The sequence below is a fragment of the Bubalus kerabau genome, chromosome 2 (assembly GCF_029407905.1).
Source record: "Bubalus kerabau isolate K-KA32 ecotype Philippines breed swamp buffalo chromosome 2, PCC_UOA_SB_1v2, whole genome shotgun sequence".
NCBI lineage: Eukaryota > Metazoa > Chordata > Mammalia > Artiodactyla > Bovidae > Bubalus > Bubalus kerabau.
Genome location: NC_073625.1, coordinates 16,031,121 through 16,049,742, shown reverse-complemented (window position 1 = coordinate 16,049,742; position 18,622 = coordinate 16,031,121).

Genomic DNA, 18,622 nt, shown 5'->3' with positions numbered 1-18,622 from the left:
CCACGGAATTTACTGGAGGTGGAGGAGGGCACCCGGTCTGCCTCGCAGTTGATGGATCAAACCGGTTTCCTTCCGAGGCTCATGCGCCACACCAGTCTCTTGTTCCTCACTCAATCCTCCGGCTCTCCCCAAATCCTTTACACCAATGGGCACTTTTGAGTTTGACAAATGGCACTGTCTGCCTGGAGACAGAATGAGAGCGATCCGATTCTTATTTAAACCCAGCACATCTGCGGCAACCAGACATGTGTTGGAGCAGACAGCAACACCTGGAGCCTGGCAGAACACACAGGAAATGGGGAGGACTGGGAATGGGGGAAGCCAGGGATGCCCAGAGGCTTATGCAAACCATTCCTCCAGCCTTTAGGGAGGAAGCGACCAGATAGTCTGATGTTCTTATTAACAACCCTTTCCAATTCTGAGGCAAGTTCCTTGGGGCCCAGTCCAGTCCAATATTGCCGTGGAAACGAATCTCCTGTCCCTTTTCTCTTACAGGACACAGGGGCCTCTTGAACGTTCTCCTTTGTCACATTGATTTGTTTCAAGGCAGGCGTTTGCTGACAGCACCCCCATTAAGATGACCTCCCTGATTTATCAATCCGGCCAGGCTCCCTGACAGAAAGGGGGTTTGGTGCTTTTAAAAATAAGTTTTCTTCCCAGATGAAGCAAAGCGTGGAGAAAGGGGAAAGAGGAGTGAAATGTGAAGCTTGTCAGTATGAAAGGCAGTTTCATTGTTTGTCCTTTAACCGGCTTTTGTTCCCACCAAGGGAGTGTTTGGGTCTCTCCCCAATTTGCTAGAGATGAAAGCCCAGTTGCCCAACCATGAAAGACAGGAAAGGACGTGGGGAGGAAGGGTTTTTCCTGTACTGATCCTTGGTCCTCAAATTGAAAGAGGACCCGGGGACCAGTTACGGTTGCTTAATCTATGTGGGAACATTCCGAATATGAATCTGCAAGGCTTTGTGTCCTGGAAAGTTCTCTTGGACACCTGAAGTCCCCAGGGATGGGAAATAACATCCTTGGTAGAGAAATTTTATTTTTTCAAAGCTCCTTTTGTAAAACGAACTCAAATCTGCTTATTCTTTTTTTTTTTTTTTAACCAACCATCAGCCAAATCATTGGCCTGTGCCTCCATCACCCAAGACACGCACATTATTCCAATGATTCTGGGAAAAACAGTCATCCGTGTGGGAATGGGAATGGGAGCTAAAGATGGAAGGATGAGCTAGTATCTGCTGTAGATCAACAGAGTGGTGTTGTAGAAACCGCACTGGGTCAGTTTGTGATTGGAAACCCAAATAGGGCCTGCCTGACATCTTTCCAGCTCTCTGGCCATGGAGAAGCATTCCCACAATTTGGATTTCATCTACTGCACTGTAAAATGTGGCTAGAGTGATATAGGTTATTTAGCCTCTGTTACGGAGAAGGCAATGGCAACCCACTTCAGTACTCTTGCCTGGAAAATCCCATGGACGGAGGAGCCTGGTAGGCTGCAGTCCATGGGGTCGCGAAGAGTCGGACACAACTGAGCGACTTCACTTGCACTTTTCACTTTCATGCATTGGAGAAGGAAATGGCAACCCACTCCAGTGTTCTTGCCTGGAGAATCCCAGGGACAGCGGAGCCTGGTGGGCTGCCGTCTATGGGGTCGCGCAGAGTCAGACACGACTGAAGTGACTTAGCAGCAGCAGCAGCAGCAGCAGCAGCAGCAGCAGCCTCTGTTAAGGTCTTCCTTATGATGAGGTTATATCCCCATAAGCCATTGTTAGGTTAAAAATGCATCTGAGGGAATTCCCTGATAATCCAGTTGTTAGGACTGATACTCTTGCTGCCAAGGTTCAGGTTCAATTCCTGCTTAGGGAATGAAGATCCCAAAGATCCACAAGCAGCTTGATGCAGCCCCCCACTCCAAATGCATTTAATACCCCTAACCTACAGCATATCAAAGCTTGGAGCAGCCTACCTTAATCTTGCTCAGATCATTTCCATTAGCCTGTAGTTGGGCAAAATTACCTAATACAAGACCTATGTTATAATGAAGTGTTGAATATCTCATGTCATTTTTTAAATACTGTACTGAAAGTGGAAAAGGGCATGGTTGTCTGGGTGCAGAATGGTTGTAAGTGTATCAGTTGTTCACTCTCGTGATGATGGGGCTGCTGGGAACTTCAGCTTCCTCTGCTCAGTATCTCAAGAGAGTGGGTCACTAGCCTGGGGAAAGATTAAAAGTCCAAGTACAGTTTTGGATGTGCAGGCGATCTGATCACCACATTTGTCACCCTATTGATCGCCAGGGTTGATTCGGCTGATCTGGCTGGCTGGGCGACTGTCCCCTTCTTCCCTCGCTGCTCCGTGTGCACCCCTCCCGAAGCTGCATGCTTGGCCGAAGAGGACAATCATCCCCGAGAGAGAAAGACCAGTCTTCAGTCAAGGGTATACAAGTAGCTGCTCTCCCCCACTAGAACCTCCAAACAAGCTCCCAAGTACAGTTTCTACTGAATGTGTATAGTTTTCCCCACCACCATGAAATAGAAACATCAAAATTTCATTAGGTTGTTGGTTAATCATTTAGCAAATTCCCATGTTTTCCGAGGACTGAAGCAGATGCCTCAGGGTGCTTAATGTTTAGCGTTTTGATAAAGGCTGGTTGTCTCACCCTCCTGGTATTCTTTAAATATGCTTTCAGAGTGATCCAAAAACCACAGATAAAAGATACGAATGAAAAAAAAATTAGCATATTTTTCTTCCTGTGTAGGTGGATGCCTATGTAAATGTGTATTCTGTGCTCTCAGTGTGTGTTAACACAGGAGCGTGTGAGTGAGTGATGTATGAAAAACAGTGAAAGCAGTCGAATTAATTCTACTGACATTGTTATGCCTCAAAATCAGAGGAAGAATGACGATTGGAGCCACCTAGACACCTTCATGACTGCTACTGATGTTTTTTTCTACCCAGTAAAAATGGAACTACAAATGAGCAAAACCAACCAACCCCTGGCAGATGACAGCTGATTAATGATCAAACCTCTGAGGAAGTGGGAAGAATGACCTCCTTGTCACAGAAGGGAAGGACTTCTCAGTCTCTGCCCTCCATCCTCTAAGAACAAGGAAGAAGAAGGTGTTTCCGCCGAAGGAAAGGAGAGAGATGTCTGTGGTGGAGTTACCTCTGTGACTCCATAGAGCCCTGTCATATCACCCCTGCTAATTAGCAGAAACACTTTCTTGACATCCGTTATTAGAGGCAATTTTAGCCACAAAAGTTCTGAAGGATGAAACCTTAAAGAAAAAATCCACAGAAGGATAAGAAAACTGGGTCAACCTGCAGGGCTTTATTTGAGTTGTCTGCAGAGGTGGCTGAAACTCTGGAAACTAATTAATACTCATAAAAATGTTTAGTTTTCAAATGGTCTATTCTAGCACTCCAGGGAGATGGTAGATGTATAAGTAGGCATTGCCACTAACTTGGGCAAGTCACATAGCCTCTTTGAGAAGTCCTGTTTTTTAAAATTAGATTGCGAGACTGAAGAATGCCTAAGCACCTTGTCAAATCTGCGTTGCATAAATCTGTCTGTAGGACAATGGTTCACAGGGAGAAGTGGGGAGTAATTTGTTCCCAGGGGAAATTTGACAGTGCCTTGAGACATCTTTGATTGTGGTGACTCCAGGGAAGGGGAGATAGACTGTGGGGCTCGTACTGGCATCTCATGGGCAGAGGCGAAGGATGCTGTTAGTCACCCTACAATACATGTGATGCCCCCTGTTCCCCTACTAACAAATAGTTGTCTGGCCCAAAATGTCAATAGTGCCATAGAGTAACTCTGTTCTAGAAATGAACAGTGAACTTATATGCTTGATTTCACTACTAAAATCCCTTGGAAAATTAAAATGATACAATTTCTTGATGATTACCACCCAACGTTTTGCAAATATGATGATTTTCAGAGGCTAACATTAGGTCCAAAAATAGTTGGTGGGCTGGGGGCAGGGAGGCACTCCCTTATGATGGAAGCATGATGCAATTCTAGGGAAGGGGCTGTGCCTAAGGCCCAAACAGCTTAGGGTTGGATTAGATAAAGGTACTTAAAAGTAATTTAATTGATGATGATGATGATGATTTTTGGTTGCATTGGGTCTTTGTTGCTGTGCGCACAGGTTTCTCCACTTGCGGCAAGCAGAGGCTAGTTTCTAGTTGCAATTCAAGGGCTTCCACTGAGGTGGCCTCTCTTGTTGCGGAGCACAGGCTCCAGGGGGTGAGGGCCTCAGTGGTTGCAGCCCCCTGGGCTCTAGAGCACAGGCTTAGTAGTTGTGGCGCATGGGCTTAGTTGCTCTGCAGCATGTGGGATCTTCCCAGATAAGGGATCGAACCCACGTCTCTTGCATTGGCAGGTGGATTCTTTATCACTGAGCCACCAGGGAAGCCCATAGATAAAAGTACTTTCAATCATCCTGTATACAGGGCTGTTTGTCCTTGTTACAGGCATTAGGTGACAGAGAGAAAGGTTAAAATAAAAACTATTTCTTCAAGCTGCTGATAAAGCAGGTACAGCTATACTTGAGCTATTTATGCAAAAACTGATAATCAAGTACCCTTCGGAGTCAAAGCTGCAACAAACTTAAGTGGCCTACAACAGCAAAAATTTATTATCTTAAAATTCTATAGCTTAGATGCCCAACACGGGTACTGATGCAGAAAATGTGGCCTCCGTGCACCGGTGCTAAATCGAATCTTGGAGACAAGAGTTTTGGATGAAGTAGAAATGAACAGAGGAGCCTGGCAAGCCGCAGTCCATAGGGTCGCACAGAGTCAGACGCGACTGAAATGACTTAGCAGCAGCAGCAGAAATGAAGAGCTCGATTGCTTTGCCAGGCAAAGGGAGACACAGAGGGCTTGAGCTCTTCGAAAATGGTGTGTCTCAAATCTGGGGAATTTTTTATAGCAAAGGTTCAAATTTAGTCTGTCTGACCCTGACATTACCTAGGGCAAAATGTACCCTCTACACATGAGATTAAGGTTAAGAATCCTGAGATGGAAAGATTTTCCTGGATTATCCTTGTGAACCCATGAGTCTTTAAAAGAAACTTCCCTGGTTAAAGGTTCTCTGGGCCCACAGACATGATCCATTAACGGCTACTGTAAAACCATTAAAGGTTCCCCTTGTAGACTAATGTTCTTCTGTTGCTTAAAGATAGTGCAGAGGTCTCTGCCTTGCAAGACATGAGCATCCCCCTTAGGACCTCCGATCCTGTTCATCAGTCTAATAACTAGGGTGAAGTTACAGCATAACTTGGTCAGGGAAGTTCTGGACCAGCTAAGAGAAAATGAAGGAATGTCAAGACTTACCTAACATGTACTTGCATGGTCTGGGTTACATATGGGACTGAGTCTTGAGATGCTGGATCAAGGTGAAATATAAGATTGGATAAGGAAGAGTTTATCTATATGGAAGTACCTCATCATACAGGATTTTAGAAGCTTTCAAGTTATTTTCTCAACACCCTACTGCTAATCAAGGGAGAAAGAGAAATGAAAGATCATGAATTCAGTCCTAGCTTGAGGGTAGACCCCTCAAGCCTTGGTGATAGAAGCCTTGTTATAGAAATTTCAATCAATTAGGTATATAGAAGTAAGAAATGAATTAGGACCGAATTATTCTTTAAAAATTTATGACTGATTTCTGGAGAACCAAGACTTGGGTTCGTACCACAGCTTTCTTATCCATTCATCTGCTGATGGACATCTAGGTTACTTCCATGTCCTGGCTATTATAAACAGTGCTGCAATGAACACTGAGGTACATGTGTCTCTTTCAATTCTGGTTTCTGGAAGATCCCCTGGAGGAGGGCATGGCAACCCACCCCAGTATTCTTCCCTAGAGAATCCTATGAACAGAGGAGCCTGGTGGGCCACAGTTCATTGGGTCACAAATAGTTGGACATGACTGAAGTGATTTAGCACAGACACACTTGCTTTAATGATAACAAATCTTATTCACCCCAAACCTACATAATTATCCACTCCCTAGATGATTTTATGTGACATGCTATATACAGCTATTCCAGCAACTAAATTAACAGAGTTAAAATTCATTTTTAAGAAAAGCTGTGAAATCATACAATTTTAAAGCTGAGAGTAGCATGGAGAACATTCAGTTCAAAGCTCTGTCACGACTGAGCTCCTATAGGGTGATGACTGTATCCCCCCCAAATGAACATAATGCTGAGAACTGACTTTTGCAACTCAGTGTTCTGCCCCCTGATGAATCCCACAGATGTTACTTAACATCCCCAAGGGTGGACAGCATGTTCGTGGCAATGCAAAACTTAGCCTAGTTTTATAGTCATGACTCTTTTTAAAAAAAGAATCTTTCTTCTCCATTAACTATTCCTTAGTTCACTGAGAGATCAGCCATAAAACAAAACAGCCTTAAGAGAAGAGCCACACGTTCACATTATTCATGGGGAATTAGGTCTATTTTCACCTTGGGTTAATGGAATTCCATCAGGCAAATAGATGATTAGAGACTTTTGGATGAGTACAAGAGGGTCTTTTGGTACCTCTAAAATCTCACCTCCCTGATCCTTCCTTTATCTGGCTTAATTTCCTTTATCTAAATTCTACTGTGTGTTTTGGTGGTGCTGGTGGTCTTGGAGGGGAGAGCCAAGGGAAAAGGTTGAAAATGGGCCCCTGAGGCCTTTTGTTGTGGGCAGTATAATGATGATCCCAGATGTGGCCTCTCTGGGTCCACTGTCACAACCATGTCAAACCCACATTGCTTTTATTATTGTTACTAATAATTATTTATTTTTGGTCGTGTCTTCGTTGCTGCACGTAGACTTTTAGTTGCGGTGAGCTGGGGCCATACTTTGTTGGGACGCACAGGCATCTCATTGCTGTGCCTTCTCTTTGTGCAAAGCACAGGCCCTTGGCAAGTAGGCTTCAGGAGTTGCGGCACGTGGGCTTGGTCGCTGTGGCTCACAGGCTCAGCATGGCTCAGTAACCGTGGTGTACAACGGGTGGGCTTAGTTGCTCTGAGGCATGTGGAATTTCCCAGACCAGAGATCGAACCCATGTCCCCTTCATTGGCAGGAGGACTCCTATCCACTGTAGCACCAAGGAAAGTCCATCAAACCCACATTTCTTTGGACTGCTCCCCAGCTACTCAGTGTGGATTGCAATATTTTGAAGGATAGTGTATTTTGGCAGCATCACAGGATTCTTCCAGCAGAGGATGTTTGTTTGGAGACATCCCAGCAGGCTGCCTTCTTAGAATCGTGCTGCCATTGAGATCTCTTCCTGGCCACTCCTCTTCTTTTTCCTTTCGCAGCATCATTTCTGCATTCTCATCTGAAGATTCTCCCACCTTACGTTGTTCCTCTTGCACTGCAGATCCTGTCTTGACACCCGCTTCTCAGTAGATCCACACGAATGTAAGTGGTCCTGAGAAAGCTCCGAGAAAACAGAAAAAAGATGAAGACTTGGGGACTGGCTAGCTCCCTTTTTGGTGGGCAAAGAGAAGCATGTCTTGAGTGTTGGGTTGGCTATTGATGCCCATGGAGCAAGGTGGTAGCCTGATTGCAAACGATTTCACTGGTGGGCAGGTAGAAAATGTCCTGATGGGAGGGAAAATCATTGCAGCTGACATGGAAAAATGATGCCTACAAAGACAATGGAACTGACTGATTACTGCTAAATTCCACTGAAGCTCTGCAAAAACATAATGAGAAATTGAGGACTATGGGGAAATATCAGTGAAAATAAGAGAATACCTGATTCAGTGAATAGGAACCATAGAAATGAAACCAGACACAGGTATATAAACCATACCATCCATTTTGTGTCTTGTAACAATAGATTTCCAGTTACTAAAATCTCTGCACATTTGTGTGTATATAGCCAACTTCCAGACCTGAATTGAGGCTAAGGTATAGAAGGAAAGGAGGAATGAGACTTCCCTGGTGGTTCAGTAATGAAGACTCTGTTCTTTCAATGCAGGAGGTGCAGGTTTGATTCTTTGTTGGGGGACTAAGGTCCACATGCCTCGTGGTGCGGTGGAAAAAAAAAATTAAAAGTCAACTATACTTCAATAAAATTCTTTTAAAAAGGAGGAAAGGAGGAATAGATATTACATTTCTGAATCACACCCTTGTCTTTTAGAGAGGAAGATTAGCTCATCCAAGGGATAATAGCATTTTTTCTAATTTAAAAATTTATAGAAGGTATCATTGATGATAGTTATTTCTATCTTGGATTTGCATATTTATTGATATTTATTTCTATCTTGGATTTGCATATTTCCTCCAGACAATCTTGAACCCATACAGACGATGTTAAAAGCATGATTCATTTTGCTTGAAAATTTTATTAGAAAAGTCTACTGCTGATTTGGTTTGCAAAAAGCTGGACTAGGGTCCCTTTATAACGTTCTCTCCTCTACTATTTTGATTCTGTCTTCTTTGATTGAATGATTTCTATCCTTTTCTCTCTCATTCTTCCTCTCTCATCTTTGGTATAGATTGAGCAAAGGAGATTTCCTCAGCGTTGATTGCTCATGTTACTGAATTATTTTCTCAACTGCCTGAAAACAATTTTTTCCTTTGCTTTGGGACCAACCTCAGTTTTTTGTTACATCTTCAGTTCTGAAGTCGCTGATACAAAATGTTTCTGAGTTGCAGCTCATAGATCTTGCTTTTGTTTAATGCCGCTTAATTTTTGTTCTCGTTGCTCTAAATGATTAAAGACATTTGGGCCCCCTTATTTATCATGTAGGAATAGTCCACAAACTCTTAGTACAAAAAGTGTGGTTTTGAATTATTGCTGAGGGAGTGAGTTGTTATAATTATAGGAAGCTAAAGGCTTCTGGTCAATGTAAGAAGCTGGCAGTATATTCTAGTTTGAACTCTTCCTGCCTTCAGTGAAAAAGGAAGTGAAAAAACCAAAACCTGTTGCTATGGACTGAATGTTATGGACTGAACTCCAAAATCTCTATGTTGAAATTCTAATGCCCATTATGATGGCATTTGAAGATGGTGTCTTTGGGAGTCATTAGGTCATGAGCATGGAGACCTCAAGATGGGATTTGTGCCCATGTAAGAAGAGACACAGAAGAGCTTGCCTCCTCTTTCTACTCTCCACCATGTGAGGAGAAAAAACAAAACAAAACAAACAAAAAACCAAGCTCCTGCCTCAAGGGAATTTTAAAGGGATAGTTAATTTTCTCAAAGTAGTAAATTGCTGGAGGTGGGAATGCCACACTGTTTTAAAATGATGGGACTTGCCCGATAGTCTAGTGGTTAAGACTTTGTGCTTCCACTGCAAGGGGCGTGGATTTGATCCCTGGTCAGGGAACTAAGATTCTGAAGGCAGGAGGCCAACAGAAAACATGCCTCTGCCACTCCCCCCCAAAACGAATAAACAACAACAAGAAAACCATATCACATGCATTTCATGCGTCCATATGTAAGCAAAGTTTTGAAAAGAAAACAAGGAAAGGCATACTAAGACAACCAAAAATAGCTCTTTTTATTCCAATCTACTGTTCCAACACTCCCCACCTGCCTTGTGCCCTTAAATCTTTATTTGGAAATGTGAGAATCTTGTAAATACAAGAATTAGAATTACTGTAACAATCATTGGTGAAGCTATTTTTAAAACAATTTTCATAGCATTTCATTTAATCATGTTGCTAAAACAGAATCTCTTCACCATGCAATCAAAATACATTATTGAGAGGGTTGACAATCTTTGTGTCTGCTTGTGTGAATATTGAAGTTCTACTGTCAGCAAATTTCAATTGTATAATACAGTGTTATCAACTATAGTCACCATGTCATGCATTAGATCCTCAGAACTTATTCTTCTTGTAACTGAAAGTTTGTGCCTGTTTACAAACTGATTCTAATTTTCCCTCATCTACCCGCTGGTAACCAGTGAAGTTATTATTTTTTTTTTTGTACTCCATCAATCATTTTTATTTTTTACTGACAATCTTCCTAAATGAAAGATAATTAATTAAGTTAATTTATAAGAAAGAGATTAAAAATCAAGTATAGATCTTGGTGATTCTAGAATTATCAGGAAAAATAACCATCTCCCTTTTATTAGCAGTTTACTCTCATAGCAAGAAATACAAAGACCTGGAAACATTTTCTAAGTACCAGGAACTTGAAGGACATATCGATGGCACCGTTCCCAGAGGGAGCAGAATAGACTATGCTCATGGATAATGAAGCAGGGCATCCCTGTGCTTCAATAAAAGTCTTTCAAACAAGCTCTTGAAGTTGTCTCATGTGCTAAAGGATTAAGCCATTAACCTTAACTGTGCCAATGCGTTTTTACTTTCAAATCCCACTTAATTAGTATCCAAGGTAATATTTAGTACAAACTTCATATAGAAGAACATGTAAAAGCATTAGCTGCTTATAAACATGATGGTCTTTTGAGACACCATAAAGGAAAAAGATGCCAGGCAGAATATAAACTGTTATCTACATAAATGTGTAATACAATTTGAGCCAAGAGGATATGTTGCCAGAAGGCTTGGTAACATACTAAAGTGTAGCACCATCTAAAATAACTTTCTATGATGGTAGAAATGCTCTATGTCTATCTGATCAATAGGACAGCCAGTAGCCACATGTGGCTGTTGAGGATGGAAGTGTGGCTAATGCAACTGAAGAACTAAATTTTAAATTTTATTAATTTTAAGTTTAAATTGTTGCATGTGGCTCAGGCTACCATATTGGACAGTGCAATTATAATGACTTATGATAAATCATTGCAGTACAATTGCATGAAACACTGATCATGTTTTAGGTGAATGATTGCCATATTAATAGCTCTTTGCCACCGTTGCCTCCTCTGCAACTCCCTCCCACTACCCTCCCCCTCCCCCTGCCATCCCCGACATTGAGTTTCACCGTGTGGCTCAGTGGTAAAGAATCTGCCTGCCCATGTGGGAGACATGGGTTCGATTCCTGGGTTGGGAAAATTCTCTGGAGAAGGAAATGGTGACCCACTCCAGTATTCTTGCCTAGGAAGTCCCATGGAGGAGCCTGGTAGGCTTCAGTACATAGGGTTACAAAGGAGTTGGACAAGATTGAGCAACTAAACAATGGCACCAACAATCTTCCTTGAAAACCTCTTTGTTTTTAAATGTAGTTTGCTTGGCTGTGTTGACAAGTCTCGTGCTTAAGGAAAAGTAAGATCTTGAAGTCAAATCTAGCCTCTATACCCCGAAACGGAATTAAATCTCTGAGACAAGAGTTTTGGGTGAAGTAGAAAAGAAGAGCTTTATTGCTAGGCCAGGCAGAGAGGGCCACAGTGGGCTCTGCCTGGCCTAGCAATAAAAAAGTGCGTGTTCTGACCTGGAGTGGGTAGTGAGGAGTTTTATAGTTATGGTTTAAAGATGTGATCAGCTCATGGACATTCTTCTGATGGTTGGTGGTAAGGTAAATGGGAGTCAGCATCGTCAACGTTCCAACTGGTTTGGGGTGTAGGTGCTTGTGGGCATCATGCCATTAATTTCTCCCACCTGGCCTGAATTTCAGTTTCTGCAAAACAGCTTGAAGATATTGCTATGTGTATCCCTTGAGGGGGAACCAGGACTCTATCCCAAGGTTCCACTATTATTTCTTGACTGTTCCTCCCTGTCTCTACAGCCTCTCCCTTCCCTAATTAGCATCTCTTTGGACGTGCCCTTTGGAACTCAGTGAAGGTCTTTGCCAACAAATGTCCATCTAGTCAAAGCTGTGGTTTTTCTGGTAGTCCTGTATGGATGTGAGAGTTGGACTATAAGGAAAGCTGAGTGCCGAAGAATTGATGCTTTTGAACTGTGGTGTTGGAGGAGACTCTTGAGAGTCCCTTGGACTGCAAGGAGATCAACCAGTCCATCCTAAAGGAGATCAGTCCTGAATATTCATTGGAAGGACTGATGCTGAAGCTGAAATTCCAATAACTTTGGCCACCTAATGTGAAGAACTGACTCATTGGAAAAGCCCCTGATGCTGGGAAAGATTGAAGGCAGGAGGTGAAGGGGATGACAGAGGATGAGATGGTTGGATGGCATCACCGACTCAATGGACATGAGTTTGAGGCGTGCTGCAGTCCATGGGGTCGCAAAGAGTTGGACACAGCTGAGCGACTAAACTGAACTGAAGTGAAGGTCTTAGAGGCTGAATAAAGCCCATTTCCTATAATCAAGAAATGAAGGACAAAGAAAAGCTATTGTGCCCTGGGGCCCCACAGAGTCCTGCTTGGTATCAATCTCAGGGCTGCTGTTGACTTCAGAGATTGTTTTTGCAAGGCCAGATGAAATGGAGAAATGAAGCTATGTCTTAATATCTTTTAAAAAATATCTTCCTTCAGAAAAATTTCCCCTGAATTCCAGATTGTGTTAGGTTGATTAATTTCAGTCTAACACCATTCTCTCCCTGTGTTTGCTGGTTAGAGCAGTGAGCTGATGTATCATTAGCTTTGTATTCTGAGGCCATGACTAATTTGTCAGGAAGTTTTCTTTATTGCACAAGCTCTCAAAGGTGTTTATAGATGTATTTGAGTTCTCTTTATGGCTCCTAGGATGCACATATCTGAATCATAGCACCACCCTCATCCAGTTGGCTTATTATACACAAAGATGTACAGGACCATCTATAAAAGGAAGGACAAAGACCACGTTTGAAATACCCAGAGGCCAATTATCTTCACAGCATCTAGGTGACACTATATGGGTTAGGTTATGGATCGAGTTATTTTCTAGTTGCTCTGCTTGCTTTGTACCTAACAATTGCCCACATACCTAATGCAATGAGTGTCTTTACCAACAAGGAACACAATTAACCATCTCTCCTTTCTGCTTTTCTTCTACTCTCTTCCTTCCTGTAACCTTCCAGAGTGATTACTACTATGTATTTTGGAAAGGCTCTGTGCTCTGCACTGTGGAAGGGCCTGAGATAAAGCATAGTTGGTTTTTGCTCTCAAATAGCCTAGAATTTGTCAGAGTTTTAAGTGCGTAGAGATTGTTCTATAAATGCTGGTTACCAGAACTTGCAAATTACTGGGGAATTAATGCATGGGAGGAGTGCTTATCGAGACCCTGAAAAAAGTGAAAGTTGCTCAGTTGTGTCCGACTCTTTGCAACCCCATGGACTGTAGCACACTAGGCTCTACTGTCCATGGAATTCTCCAGGCAAGAATATTGGAGTGGGTAGCCATTCCCTTCTCCAGGAGATCTTTCAGACCTAGGGATCGAACCCAGGTCTCTTAATTGCAGGTGGATTCTTTACCGACTAAACATTGTACATATTCTCTGCCGTCGGGGAGCTGGCAGTTTAGGCAGGGAGGGGAAAAAAGCAGCACAGATTAAATAAATATCGAACAATTAAATTTAAACTGTGAGAAGGTGATTATTTTAAATATAAATAGGCATTTTTAAGGAGAAAAACTAGGGAATTCCCTGGTGGCCCAGAGGTTAAGATTTCACATTTTCACCACTGAGGGCCTGGAATCGATGCCTGCTCTGGGAACTAAGATCCCACAAGCTGTGCTGCATGGCAGAAAAAATTTAAGAACAAAAGGAGCGAAACTAAAGAGAAAAGAGGTAGAGAAGAGGAGGTCTCTGTTCCTTTTTGACTTCTTTTATGCAGACAATAGCTTTGGTCTATGATTAGTAGATAAACTAAGCCAATCAAATCCATGGCCACTGATGAACCTGTAACCATTTCCATATTAGCATTGTACACTAAATTTATTGAGTTCTTAATGATCCTTATAGTTTAAGACAACTATTGTTAATCATGAAAATTTCCACTGAGGCTGGGGAATAGTGCTAGGCAGGGGGTGATTGTGTTGTAGCTCTCAGAGAAGTTCTGAAGATTAGAAGGACTGAAATAGGAGACAAAAGAAAATGCCCGATAGCTGTAGTCTTTGGCTCCAAGGAATCAACATAGGGTACCTTTGATCTGGCCTTTACAACTATTCTAAGTCCTGCTCTGTGCCTGGAGGTTGACCAGTGTAGATGAAATCAAGAGATGCCTTGGCCTTCTGCTTTCCAGCTGGGCTTGGTCAATGGATTAGGCTGGCAAGACACCAGAGAGAGAGAGGCGAATGGAGTCAGAGTATTGATTCCTCTGGCTTTCTACTTTGGAATCATGATGGGTTGGCTGACTTCATTAACTAAAAGGTCACAACCCCTGTTGGGGGTCCTTTTTGTGTGGCTGTCACTCCTGATTCTATTAAGTGATCCTTGCCTCTTTAGGTCTAGAGATGAATCACCTAGAAGTCCTAAGGTACTGTACAAATCCTTGTTGACTTCCTGACACCCTGCCTGAACTCGGGTAGCCTCAGCCTGCAACAGCTTGAAGTGGGGCTTGGGTTCCCAGCTGGAGATCGAGGCTGGGTCCCAGCGGTGAGAGCACCAGATCCTAACCTCTAGACCAGTGGTCGGCGACAAGGGCCCTGGTCTTTTCAGCTTTGCAGAAAAGAATTCCTACAAAGACAGGAAGTAGTGAAGCAAGTAAAGTACTTCTTAGGAGAAAAAGAGTACTGTAGGTGTGGACAGACACGTGGGCGGGCTCAGAGAGAGTTACTGAGGGGCACCCTTGTGGCAGCTTGAATTACCTTTATGGGGCATTTCTTCCAGGTTTCCCTTGGCCAATCATTTTGATTTGCCTGGTTCACAGCCCATATTTGGCTTATCTCAGGATCCTCCCTTGTGTGCACACACATCTCTTTGCCAAGATGGATTCTGCTGCAAAGGCCTGTGGGCAGAACCTCCCTTGACAGCACTCATCTTTGACCTCCAAGGAACATTTCTGTGCATGTGTGGTCCGGGAAGTCTCCAGACTTCAAGAACGAGAAATACATGGTCTGGGCAGGGCCCAGCTTCCTCCCTTAATTGCCCTACTATTCCCGTCTTGGAGTTTCAGTCCACATGGAATGAATGTATCTCCAATCTCTTTACCCTGGGTGTGAGGGTGGGGGGTGGGTGGGGGTGGAAGACATCTACCTCCTGCCTATGTCTATTGCTTGGTAAATAGAGTTGTTATTACACTCAAGTACCCAACTGCAGCAAGCTGCTGATTTCCAGTTTAGTGTAGATTCTGGGATGGCTGAGGAGCTTCAAGCGCTTACATCTACCCATCAGACCATTTCTTCCAAGCCATGCTGGGATGCTAACTTGGATGGCATATGTGAGTTTTTCTTTTTTAAACATTTATGAAACAAACACAACATTGTAAAGCAATTATCCTCCAATTTAAAAAAAAAAAGAAGAAAAAGCAGATATTTATTTATTTGGCTGTGGGATCTTCAATCTTCATTGCGCCATGTGGGGTCTTTAGTTGTGGCATGTGGACTCTAAGTTGTAACACGCGGGATCTAGTTCCTTGGCCAGGGATTGAACCCAGGTCTCCTACATTCGGAGCGCAGCGTCTTATCCACTGGACCATCAAGGAACTTTCAGCATGCGTGAGTTGGAGCATGGAGTAAACCTAGTTGATGTGGTGACAGTGGTTATAACCAATCGTTTGCTGGAAAATACTGTGGACTCCACCCCCGAAGAGAGTTCCGGCATGCGAGGAGACCGAGCCACGCAATTGTAGGCAAACAGTGACTGCCAGCCACGCTTGTCAACGTTTTCTGTAGCTACACCAGGATCACTTTCCATGTGTGCTTGCAAAAAGCATTGAATTGTACGCACTGCTTAATTAGCTAAAGCTTTAACAGTCCTATTTGCCTGTGAAAAATGCTGTTTGCACGAGAAAATACAGAGTTTTGTGCACACAAATGATTTGCTTATACAAAATTGTATCTAACATTTTGGGTTCTCAAAAACTTATTACTTAAAGCTCATGGGCTTAGAGCAGTTATCACAAGATGGGAAAGCAACCTGATGACAGTCTTTCTTTTCCCACGTGCGGTTTTATCCCAGGCCTTCACATCCTATCTGTCTTTAACTGCTCTCTTTCTGAATCTGCCCAGGAGATTCAAGGTGTTGGGGTCGGGGACAGTGCCGGGGGTGGGTTGAAAGAAACAGAGGCTGACATCCTGCTTCACTTCCCACTGACAGCTGAGCTCTCATCATGGTGCCTTGCAACCAACATTGATGTGCAAATCAAGATCTCACAAAGGTTTGTAAGTCCCAGGTGGAACTCATGGCAAAAGCATTTTAAAAACAAAATTGCCTTTTGACGTGTGAACTGATTAAGTGTGATATGCCCTTCCCTTTGAGGATAAACTTGGAGAACTCTGAAGTAAGACCCACAGGATGGCTGGTCAGACGTTAGTCACTCAGTCCAAGGTAGTATGTTAACATCCCAGAGCAAACTTGGGGCTTTACTCTGGAGCAAAGTAAAATTATGGCACTGAAAACCTTTGGACTGTCCGTGTTGTTGTTGTTGTTGAGTAACTAAGTTGTGTCCAATTCTTTTCCAACCCCATGGACTGTAGCCTACCCTCTGTCCATGGAATTTTCCCAGGCAAGAAACCTGGAGTGGGTTGCCATTTCCTTTTCCAGGGGATCTTCCTGATCCAGGGATTGAACCCTTGTCTCCTGCATTACCAGGTGGTGTCTTTATCACTGAGCCACCTGGGAAGGCCTTCAGACTGTCCATAGCCCACGTGATTTTGTTTTAGCCATGAAGTGATATTTCCTTTTCAAATAAGGAATGTTTGGTATTGAAACTGTTAAGTAGTTTGAAAAGCTTACAATTCGTGTAAGTCAATCAACCAACTCTGTCAAATAAATATTTATTTCCTACTGTGGGCTGGGTACCATCTAGGCTGCCAAAGTGAAAATAAAGTGAAAGTGTTAGTTGCTCAATTGTGTACTCTTTGCAACCCATGGACTGTAGCCCACCAGGCTTCTCTGTCTGTGGGATTCTCCAGGCAAAAATGCTGGACTAGGTTGCCATTTCCTTCTCCAGGGGATCTTCCCAAACCAGTGATTGAACCCCGTGCTCTCACACTGCAGGCAGATTCTTTACCATCTAAGTCACCAGGGAAGACTGCCAAAGAAACACTAAAAAAGTTATGGTCCTTGACCTCAGGGAAATTATGTACTTACTGAGTTAAAGGAAATACATATGAAATGAGATAAGTAGTGAAGAAAATGGTAGAGTGTTCTATTCATATTGATATTCACTGAACACCTATTAAATGTTAGCCATGGTAGTAGGGGTAAAATGATTGGACTTTGCTTTGATTCAGAGGTGCTTACTATCTGATTGGTGAGTGATGTGGGCATAGGTTGTATTTGTTAGAGAATTTGATAAGGGGGAGGGCATAGTAGGTTGGGATAATTGAGAAATGGCAGAATTTCAGCTGACTTTTAAATGATGGGTAAGATTTAGGTGGTTGAAGATGAGGAGTCAGCTGTAATCGAAGAGGAGGAATATAGGGCTGGAAGCTGGAATATACATGATAGAATGGGTTAGAAAAGGAGCTGACTGGCTTATTTTTTTAAGAAAAATATTAATTATTTTATTGAAGTGCAGTTAATTTGCAATGTAACAGATGTACAGCAAAGTGATTCAGTTATACATCTACTAGACATAAATGTATATATATTCAGATTCTTTTCTATTGTAGGTTATTACAAAATATCGAATATATTCCCCTGTGTTATACAGTATGTCCTTATTGGATTCCTATTTTATATACAGCAGGGTGTAGCTGTTAATTGCAAATTTCTAATTTATCCTTTCCTTGCCCCTTCCCTTTTAGTAACCATAAGTTAGATTTCTAGGCCTGTGAGTTGATTTCTGTTTTGTAAATAAGTTCATTTGTATCATATTTTAGATTCCACCTGTAAGTGATGTCATAGGACATTTGCTTTTGTCTGTCTTCATTTGGTATGATAATCTTTAGGTTCATCAGCATTGCTACAAATGGCATTATTTCATTCTTTTAATAGCTGCATAATTTTCCATTGCATATGTATACAACAGGAGAGGAAATAGCAACCCACTCCAGTGTTCTTGTCCGGGAAATCCCATGGACAGAGAGGCCTGGTGGGCTATGGTCCACGGAGTCGCAAAGAGTCAGACATGACTGGGTGACTGATCTCACACATGTATACATCTTCTTTATTCATTCATCTGTCAACAAATGAATGACACGTTGTATCCATGTCTTGGCTATTGTAAATGCTGCTGCTATGAGCATTGGAGCGCATGGGTGTTTTTGAATTAGGGTTTTTATCTTTTGGGGCTTCTGAAGTGGCTTAGTGTTAAAGAATCTACCTGCCAGTGCAAGAGATGCAAGAGACATGGTTTCAGTTCCTGGGTAAGGAAGATCTCCTGGATGGGGAAATGGCAACCTGCTCCAGTATTCTTGCCTGAAAAATCCCATGGACAGAGGAGCCTGGCAGGCTACAGTCCATGGGGTCAAAAAGAGTCTGACAGGACTGAGCGCGCACACACTTTGTAACTTTCGTCTTTTAAACTGGTTTCTTTTTTTAAGACAGGAATTGGTTTGGAGAGTAGTAGGGGATGTGTCCTTCTCTCTTTGACTTTGCCCTAGAAACTTTAAAGACAGGGGCCATCAGGGTACACCTCGGTGGGGAACATCAGTTAGGTGGCATGTCATGCTGCCAGAAACTGGATTCCTTTCCACTCCTTTCTCTTTA